Below are 9,724 nucleotides of genomic sequence, written 5' to 3'. Positions count from 1 at the left end.
GCTGGGACACATATACCGGTTGGCGCAGCCACATATGGGATGTCATATATATGTGGGATGTCATATATATATATATATATATATATATGTTTACTAACGCCTCGCTTACAAAGTACTTCCCAATACTATTCAAACTCATCCTAATTCTAGAGCTGTGATGCACTTTTTTTTTTCTCTTTGCCGGTCTAGTCCGCTTCATCCTTCGCAACTTTTTAGGGTTTCTAACCACTCCGCATACTCCAATTTCCCTTAGGCTACTCTAGCTTCTCATCTGTCTCTTATGTCTGAATTTGTAGGACACTTAATATACTTCCTAGGGGGTCACCCATCCTAGTATTTCTCTCACCCCAGCACGCTTAACCTTGGAGTGCTAATGGTATCTGGTGCGTTAGTACTGGTACGATCACATCCACCCTAATGCGTGACCTTTATCGCATGACCTAGAACCAGTTGAAGTTCTAACGGACCCCAATAAATTCTCATAATGCATCTCCCTCCGGATTAAAAGGATCTCTTACTCTTCTGACTAAGAAAAAATGCTATTTTGGCCTTTGAAATCCTCAATAATCACCTTCAATCTGCATGTATGACTACTTTTCATCCTAGCTTTCAAGATTCCCAATGGTGGCGAAAGCATCTTAATCGCAGTTACCTCCAAATACTTAAGTCACTGATCCTCTTTAGGATTTCCGCTCATCACTATTCAGTATTACCCTAAAGTAATTACATACGCATATAGGAAATTCCAATAAGAACTCGTATACATGTAGCCGATCGGTCCTTAGCCTGATCTGGTGGGCTATAGAGTGAAGTGTACTCCTCATCCTTGTCTTCCCACTGTCTACTAGTCTGACCTAACATAATGCTGAAATGTAGGGAAAATATAGATATGCCAAACTTTGTACTTCCTCAATTACGTCTTCATCCACAGGAGTCTCGTGAACCCTTAAACGGGTCTTTGTCATATGATTTCTCAGTTAAGTCGCCTCCTACTAGAGCCACATTCTCCGATGGGTCTGTCTCAATGGAATAGCCGATTCTTTTTCTTATACCTCTTGACATCCTGATCTAGAGTCGACGGGTGATACGGGTCTCATGTCCCCTTTCGGAGCCTCAATTACGCTCCCATTAACTGAAATTGTCCTCTTCTCCAATAGCATCCTGCAATTTAACAAATATCGTACCAAGAACGAGCTTTCCTATCATTGGCTCTACTGCACGATCTATGATTTGAAAGAAAGATGACATCCTAAATGTCCTGTAACTTCCTGTTTATAGATGTGGTGCACAACACACCGATAAACAAGACTCTACTAGACACGGTCTGTAGACACTCCGAAGATGAACTGCTCTGATACCACTTTTATCACGACCCAAACCGATGGGCCATGACTAGTGCCTGAGCTGGGCACCCGTATACGACCCGCTAGATATAATCCAACTGAAACTTAAAACAATATGGCACTCTGTAAAAGCATGTTGTGAACTCATCATGTCATACGTCAGAAAGAACCTGTCTCCTGAGAAGTCACAGTTAACCAAAACATAACAAATATGCAAGCCGACAAGGCTGCCACTATACACGGGGACATCCAAGACGAACTACATCGATACAGCTGACCAAACCGTATATACACAACCCACATATGTCTACAGACCTCTATGATTATAACAAAGTCTATGTCAAAAGGATTTGTACCAAAATAACACAAGCTCTAGAACAATGGAGCTCTCCAAGCAGCTGGGCCGAAGTCCTAAGCCAGAGGATCACCAAACTGAGTGTTTGTACCTGCGGGCATGAAACGCAGCCCCCGAAGAAAGGTGATCAGTACGAATAGTGTACTGAGTATGTAAGGCATGAAATCAATATATACATAAAATCCTGAAAAACATTTCAGGCGTGTCAATGAAAGGGAAAAATAAATGCATCAGTATAGTTATATCAAAGAAACACATATATCCATAGAAATATCACAACAAAGGCCACAACGTCACACCCTGTCAACTGTGCCATATATATACACATCATAACAAAGGCCATAGTGTCACCCCCTGTCAACTGTACCATACATATACACATCACAACAAAGGCCACAGTGCACCCCTTGTCAACTGTGCCATATATATACACATCACAACAAAGGCCACAGCACACCTCCTGTCAACTGTGCCATATATATACACATCACAACAAAGGCCACAGCACACCTTCTGTCAACTGTGCCATATATATACACATCACAACAAGGGCCACAGCATCACCCCTCTCAACTGGGCCTTGTAATACACAACAAAGGTCACAGCGTCACCCCCTGTCAACTGTGCCTTACATATACATGAAGAATGAAAATAAGTGCAATGCATAATCAAAACGAAATAATAGAGCTCTCTGTAATGTCACAAAGTAGCCATATACATATATTATACTTATGGCATGCATAGGCATTCAAATGAAAACTATCGCTCTATCCCACCTTGGAGGAACCATTTATAAGGTGAGATCAACAACAATGAAATAAATCGAGAAAATCATGAAATATCTTAACATTTTCATATCATCGTTGAAATCATATTTGAGACCTTTAAGCATAAAATCATCCTCAACGTAATCCTCATAAAAAAATTCTCGTTCTTAACATCATAAGAAGCTTTAAGAGTCATAAACTTGTAGCTTTGAAATCAAGGAGGTTATGAAAACACTTATGAAATCATTCCATAGGAATCACGCCTTTGAAAGAAAAGGACGAGCCTTAACATACCTGTTCGACTTCCTACTAGTTACGCTTATCCGCCCGAGATCGTAAATCTACATTCGAGATCAATTACACTAACGTTAAACTCATCACCGTACACTTGTCCTAAGTTTTCAAATTAAACTATTTTATGTCCTGCCAGAAATCGGGCAGCATCTCTCCTGGTGATATGCCTAGCCCGAAATCTCAATTCAGCAACCAACAACAACAACAACAACTATACCAACATCAATAATATCATTTCCAACACTAATATATACCATAAAACAGCCTACACGCTGTTTTCCAACTTCCATAACTAACCAACTTACTACACAATTATTTAACGACTTTGTCTCCGTAAATAAGCCTTAAATAATACCAAAAGAGAAAGATTCACACCTTTTTTTCTTGTTAAGACATCAATATCCGCAATATCCATGGTAAAATCCACCACAAAACAATACTAGAATCACAGCCATGCGTTACCCGGACCTAAACCACTACTCCGCGACTTAAAAATTGCTCACTTTTGATTCCCTCACTTTCTCTCTTCCAATTTCTGGAATTTTCAAGGAAAATCTGATGAAAAAAAAAGGGGTTATTACCCTTTATATAGGGTCAAATTCGGGTCGGGTTCACTATAGCAGCACTGTAGCATGCCGGTTACTGTAGTAGTACTATAGCAAGCGTTTCTGCTCTGTCAGCCGAACTTGTAACATCCATAATTCTCTACTCTAATGTCCTATATATGAGAAGTTTATTGCATTGGAAACTAGACTCGACGAACTTCATTTTAGGCTTTTGTTTCACTTCAAAACACTTCATATGCGGAGAGATATTCGTCCCCCAATTTGGACCAAAATTTTCACACAAAACTTCACCCATCCTTTCTCCAAAGTCGTAATACTCCATTTCTTCCACTCATTTCCTTATAAAACTTTCCGGTATACCTTATATACATCCTTCACTCATTAAATATATTCTGCTTGCTCCTTACATTCCAAAGTGGTTTTACTTAACCGTAACTCAACGTAAGTATGTTTCAAATTTGATAAGTGCTTCTTCAAAGGTACAGAGTGTAACAGACAAATTAACTATACGCTCGTTTAATCGTTCTACCTTCGAAAATAAACCTAAAACAACGATAATAAGGAAAGATTCATACCTTATTCTTATTAAAACGATGATATCTCCGATGTTCACCTTGAATCCACGCCAAATTCCACTGCAGAACGATGCTATAGTCACAACTATGCGCCACCCGAGCCTTAATTAGCTAAAATCACTCAATTCTCTCAACTATTTGTGACAAAAATGATCCTATATGTTGCTGAGCTATAAAATCTGATTTTTGGTGAACAAAATGGGGTCTTGCCCCTTTTATAAGATTTTAAATTAGGGGGGTCAATTTCTGCTCTATCAGCCTAACTTGTAACGTCCATAATTCTCTACTCCGATGTCGTATCGACGAGTGGTTTATTGCATTGGAAACTAGAATCGGCGAACTACTTTTAAGCTTTTGAAACACCTTAAAACTCCTAATATACTAGGAGATATACCTGCCCAAAATTGACTAAAACTCTGCCCAAAATCCTGCCAACTTTTTCCAAATTTTCGTCAAACTTATTTTCTTCGATTTGCTTGATCCTGGAATCTTCCGAAACTCTCCATACATGATATTTATCATTAATCATACTTGATAATGGTCATGTCCTTTTGTTCCAATTTTGTCCTTCTGGGTTACGACTTGCAATATCATAATTCATCATTTACTTGAACAATATACTTAAAAATGTTTCGTTCCTCACATTCCAAAGTTTTTTTACCTAGCCATAGCTCGACATACTTACATTAAAATTTAACCAGTGCTTCTCCGAGGTACGGGGTGTAACATCCTCCCCTCCCCTCCCCCCCCCCCCCCCCTTTAGAAACATTTATCCTCGAATGTTGAGCTCTAAGGGATTTCTACAATAAATTTGCCAGAGTTTCCCCAAAATATGCAATGCCTCACAAGGCTACAACATCAATACCCATATTGGCCACACACGACCAACAAATCATTCAAAGAAGCATTACATACCTGAGGATAATGATGTCTCTGGCTGGAGCTCTTTTGTTCTCGTGTACATAATCAGAAATCAACTAGTATCCCGTTCTCGTTCTGTCTCCGTTACAGTAATCTTGCCTTTCTATGTCACGGCTACTCGCCATTTTGCGAATACTCTCTTTTTCTCGCTCTATATTTCCCTATTAGTAGGTAACTCCCTTGTTTACTCCTTTGATGCTGCCTCGAGCTATCCCTTCTTATACTCGTTATTTTTTATACGTTGTATATTGTCTTATTGTCGCATCTTTAGGATATGTCACTGCATATCTCGGTGCGGTACAATTTCCCTGGTACGAGGGATTCAAACCACGATCTAGAAACATCATTTTATTTGACTTGTTAACTCCCCTTATTTTCCTATCATGCTTTCTTTCTCATACCTGCCCCATAATATACTTACTTTCAATCCGTTTTTGTTTTCTCCAGATACATTCTCGAGCTTTGGCTTTTTCAAACTAATACATTTCTTTCTTTGGATTTTTTTAGGATGGTCATAATTCATTTCAGGACTAAATCTACTCTTCCCCCCCCCCCCCCCCTCCCCTTTTTAAGGATGTTCTTATACACCAGTAACCTTTGAGTATGAACTGTCTTTGATATTCATCTGGCCGACCTTAGCGATCCTTCAACTTCTCTATTTCCTATAATGCCAGAGTTCTTTTCATTGCATGGCTTAACTCACTTCCTTTTTTCCAGTTGAGTTCTTGTATCAATTTAGAATGCTTATGCATTTCGGATACAATTCCAATACCTTCTCTATCGTCCTTTCACTTCTAGCCTTCGTGACTAGCAGTCCCCTAGGCTAATGAATTAATGGGGGCATCAAATTCATTGGGCCCCTTTATGGAGTATCCGACTATACCTCGCCTCTTTAGCCCTAGTCTCTCTCCCTTCATTCATTTCTTATTTCCGTTTACGATACCATAGCTTGTTCATATGTATGTCTATACCTCGTACATTCATTCAATTTCCTTCGTAATCGTATCTCTATTGCAAGTCCATTGTTTCATGCTACCAATGTATACCTTTGGCCCACCTTACTAATTTATTAGACTTCCTCTTACCGTCGATTGTCACGTAACTTCCTTTAACCAATTCAATAACGTTCTTTCTCTTACTTTCATCTCAAGGTTCTTCTTACTTTCCTTGTCCTTTTATAGTATGCCTAGAAATCTGTATATCATTCCACTAAGAACAACCCGTTATCAACCCGTCCTGATCTTATGTGTACATGTATATATATATAAACCTCTAGAGTAAAACTTTCCTCTACTCGTTAACTTCCCTTTTCCATAGCAATATCTCTTCATTATCTCTTACTAACCAATCTAATCCATAAATCGTAATACCATATTTGAGGTACTAATATCCACTTTCTTTATGCATTCAATAAGTCTCAACCCTCCGAAATATCGAATGCAACTCATTCCAACTCCTTTAATTACTAATCATTCCCCCCCCCCCCCCCCTCTAGAGTTCTCCCCTTAAAGGTTTTACCTTATGGTGTTATATTCCATTGCTATTCTGGATCGAAATTTCATCCCATAATAATCCTTTCGTCATTACTTCTGTTGTTACATTTACGAATCCTTCAAGTTCCCTACTTGTCATTACCCAAAAATACTACTTTAAATCTCAAATCTTGCCTATAATAACCCCTGGGGATACTCGAAATAATGATGTGCCTAACTATCTATCCAGCCGAAATAGTACTTTTTATTGCAATAAATAATGCCCGGTGTCCACTTGTAGCGTCATCTTCCTCTTATCATTCCATATCAACCTGTCCCATACTTTCCCATTAACCAATCTGTAGCAATCATAGATGTATACTCTTCGTAATCTCTTAAATCTTTGGTCCTTGTCCTTAAATTTTAAGTAAATTCTAGCAGACTGTCCCTTATATTTCTTACTATATCAGACCTACACGCAGCACAGAAAATGTATACAATGCCTCCCCGAGCCAATTATATACATACTTGGCACACCTTAGCCATACAGGGCTCTCAATATCGAACAGTAATGCAAAGAGGACGAAACATACCTCGTGCGTCACAACTCGGAATATACCTGAACCTTTATCGATTGTCCCTTTTTGCTTCCCTAGTCACTTCCTCTTCCACTCATTAGCTATACATTTCAGTCATATTTACAACATTCTTACCAGATCTGACTTATAATCCTTTTAACCAATACCTACCTTTGTGTTGATTCCTTCAATTTCTATTGTCCCTGTAAACCCAATATCATCTTTCCCTTCCTTTGTCAATACCATTCTTCCGCTGAAATCAAGGGTTAGTGCATGAAATTTCATTTTCTATGACTTGGCTCTCATAGCACGATGTTAGATATGAAAGAAGAGAAACAATCCTAAATGCCCTGTAGCCTCCTGTTTATAAGTGTGGCGCGCTTCAAAACCATAAAAAAAGACTCTACTTGACACGACTTTGTAGACATCCCCTAGGACGAATTGCTCTGATACAACTTCTGTCACGACCCAAACTGGATGGCCGTGACTGACACCCAAGACCCTACTCGGCTGAGTGCCATACTACCATTCTATTCATAAGTCATAATCTTATGTGAACCATTAAATTATGAAATGACGCTTCCGTCAGGTAAAACATGAAAAACCTTTTAATAAAACTCTTTCATCAACTCAGGGACTTCTCCCTTATTGTTAATTCGAAGAAAAACTTTTGTCATAATAAAATCTTTAAAACAATGCATATGAACACGTCGACCTACATGGCCGCTTTACACAACGATCGACATCTCGACGCACTATCCATAGGACACTGTCTGCAAAGTCTCTAACATGAACCAAGATACCATGACATAAGTACTTTGACTCAGTAACACTCCGAACTAAGATGGAGCTCACCAATCCAGCTGATAGCCTGGGAACATCCTATAGCCAATGTCTTCTACTCATCTATCTGTACCTGTGTGGTATGAAACATAGCGCCCCCAAGAAAAGGGACCTTAGTATGAATAATGTACCGAGTATGTAAGGCAGAACTGAAACAATATATCTCGACTCGAATAATAAAGGAATAACAGACTCAATCTGTACCTGTAACCAACACTGCGAATCATGTATGTGCACATGAACTTGTAATGCATCATGAGTATACATATATATATATATATATATATATATATATATATATATATATAATGCATGCCTTTGCCCTGCTCGCAGCCCCTTCGAGCATAATAGCATAATGGCCCCTTCGGGCATCATAATCATCGTATACCTGCTGATCAGGTGGTTTGCGTATATAACGCCTTATCCCTTTCCCCTTCCCGATGAAATGATGTCGTGCATGTATGTAAATATGCAAATACATGAAAATATTTGGAAACCATCAAAAGACTCCCCTCGGAGCAACTTTTAATTCAAAACGGGAACTTCTTCCCTTTTCTTAAAAATGGGAACTTCTTCCCCTTTTTCTCAAAAATGGGAAATTCTTCCCCTTTTCATTTGTCTCCTTCGAGACTCAAAAATCAAATGTGAAATGCATGGGAATAAGGAAAACCTAAGAAAGTCCCCTTCGGGAATTAGACATCGTTATGAAATCGTACAACTTATGGATGCCCCTTCGCAACTTAAGAAGTCAAGGAACTCAGGATTTTTTTTTTTGATTGAAAACCACCAAACCAAGTTTGGCAGTGTTTTATTAAAATAGAAAGTTTTCTGTACAAGAAAGGAAAAAATAAAACAAATAAACAAAGATCCTAAAAACAGAAATGAAATGTAAACTACATCCAAAGACTATATAGAATCTTATCTACTGCAGGTCCTCTGGCCTTGACTTGAGACCATCTCAAACACCTACAAGCTCTCACCAGGTGCTATGGTTCAAAGTCAAAATGAATGCATATTCAGGCTTCCAGGATGGAGTAGAATTCCTCCATTTTCTTCAGATGTAGCTGCTATCTCCTTGTCTTTATGTTGCAATTTGTTTGCCGTTGTCTCAAGTTTCCTGAATGAACAAATCTTTAGAAATCTTACAATAGAATGAGCATCATGCTAATACCACTCTTGTAATCCTGCCAAAGACACTTTCATATAGATACATGCTGCTACTCATGGCATGTTGAAATGTAGCCTTGTTGCTGCTACTGTTCTCCAAATTTGCTATTAATCTCCAGGAATATGATGGTCCTTAGCTTTCCTGATCCTCATGTATGGTATATGTGATTTCTCTGTGTTTAGAATTTTCCTTGCTTTCACAGGAAGTGAAGTAAAACTATGAAAATGGTGATCACCTGCAAAATCAAAAGCATAGTTAGTTAAAAAATCAGCCAGGCCATTTCCTTCTCTCAGAACATGCTCCACCCTGACTTCCTTATCCCTCCTCAGTCATGAAATATCATTTATAATCATTGATATACTCCATGTAGTCACCCACTGTCCAGTTAAGATCATCTTCATAGTCATTGAATCTGTTTCCATCACAACTGGTAACAGACTGTGTGTAACACAATACTTAAGACCCTCATGTAGTGCCATTGCTTCAGCCGCCAAATTTGAGCCATCTGATATTCTTCTTGTTGCTGCAAAATGGAAATCACCTGCTGCATTTCTAATACAAAAGGCCACAGAGCTTGGTCCAGGATTTCCCCTAGAAACTCCATCAGAATTACATTTAAACCACACTGACATAGGAAATTCCCATTTCACTATCTTGCTCACAATTCTTGGCTTGTATGCTTCAAAAACTTGTAGGATTTGAGGTATGCATCTTGGTAAGTTGTTCTGCCATGGAAACCTCATTCTACACATTTGATATATGATCAAGTTTATCTTATAAATCACTTTGTTGATGGACATCTTCCCTCTATGTAGGACTGTATACCTCCACTTCTATATCTG

This window comes from Lycium barbarum, chromosome 7 (assembly GCF_019175385.1).
Source record: "Lycium barbarum isolate Lr01 chromosome 7, ASM1917538v2, whole genome shotgun sequence".
Classification (NCBI taxonomy): Eukaryota; Viridiplantae; Streptophyta; class Magnoliopsida; order Solanales; family Solanaceae; genus Lycium; species Lycium barbarum.
This window is presented reverse-complemented; position numbering follows the sequence as displayed.